Source organism: Dipodomys spectabilis, unplaced genomic scaffold (genome assembly GCF_019054845.1).
Source record: "Dipodomys spectabilis isolate Male_0828 unplaced genomic scaffold, ASM1905484v1 ptg000516l, whole genome shotgun sequence".
NCBI lineage: Eukaryota > Metazoa > Chordata > Mammalia > Rodentia > Heteromyidae > Dipodomys > Dipodomys spectabilis.
In genome coordinates this window covers 6,197,101-6,198,291 of record NW_024871193.1, presented here as the reverse complement: position 1 = coordinate 6,198,291, position 1,191 = coordinate 6,197,101, and the positions used below count along the sequence as shown (strand labels likewise).

The following is a 1,191-nucleotide window of genomic DNA, read 5'->3' as shown; positions in this document are numbered from 1 at the left end:
CTTTTGGCTTAACTCGCTCAACATGATTTCCTGTAGCTTGATTGATTTCCCTACTAATGCCATTATTTTGTCCTTTCTAATGGCTGGAAAATATTCCGTTGTGATATTTACCACAGTTTTTTGATCCATTCATCTCTGGTGGGACATATGGGTTGTTTTCATATCCTGGCTATTGTGAACAGTGCTGCAATAAACATGGAAGTGCATTTGTCCTTGAATATTGGTACCTGTTGTTCAGGATAGATGCCTAGAAGTGGTATGAGTGGGCCATAAGGAAGGTCAATATTTATCTTTCTGAGGACTCACCAGACTGCTTTCCAAAGTGGTTGTGTAAGTGTACATTCACACACACACACACACACACACACACACACACACACAGTGAGAGAGAGAGAGAGAGAGAGAGAGAGAGAGAGAGAGAGAGAGAACATTTTCTTGATCCATTCTTCTACTGAGCAGCATCAGGGTTGGTTCCATATCTTAGCTATGGAAAATAATGCTACAATAAACATTGTTGTGGTGGTAGTTTTAGTATGGACTGGTTTGTGATCATTTGGGAGAATGGGCAAAATTGAGATTGCTGTATAATAGGGAGCTCTATGTGGAGGTTTTTGAGGAACCTCCAAACTGCTTTCCAAAGTGGATGAACAAGTTTACACTCCCACCAAGAATGCAGTAGGCTTCCCTTCTGGCCATATCCCTTCCAGCATCTGTTGTTGTAAAAATATGGAACGATTCACTAATTTGTGTATCATCCTTGTGCAGGGACCATGCTAATCTTCTCTGTATGTTCCAATTTTAGTGTATGTGCAGCCAAATTGAGCACAAAACATTTTTTATATATAAAGAGTAATTGATTTTCTTAAACTAGACAATTCAACAAAAATAAGTTCAAAAGAGTTGTGAAATTTTAGAACCATGTGTTTCTTACATAAGCACACATTTAAGAATAAAGTCCAGATTGACATATCAAAAACAAAATAATTCCAGATATTTGTTGTTCATGAGATTGGTAGGAGGAGGAATTCAATTATTCTACAAAAGGCACTTGTCATAATGATCATTGCAGCAAATGTTAAGGTTTGTTAAAAGTTTTAATGTTTTAAATATGTTTAATTTTGGGATTTGCTTATATATGGCAAAATTAAGTCATAAAAATTTTTGATAAAGTATATAATATTTCTGGTAGCA

The 1,191-nt window shown here is 36.0% G+C and overlaps 1 non-coding gene across 1 annotated transcript; it reads right to left on the bottom strand.

Annotated features, from left to right (window-relative positions):
• Positions 1–720: 720 nt before the first annotated feature.
• On the bottom strand, positions 721–826 carry LOC122099524. The gene has a single exon (XR_006145955.1). It is a non-coding gene; the product is annotated as a U6 spliceosomal RNA (small nuclear RNA).
• Positions 827–1,191: the final 365 nt, after the last annotated feature.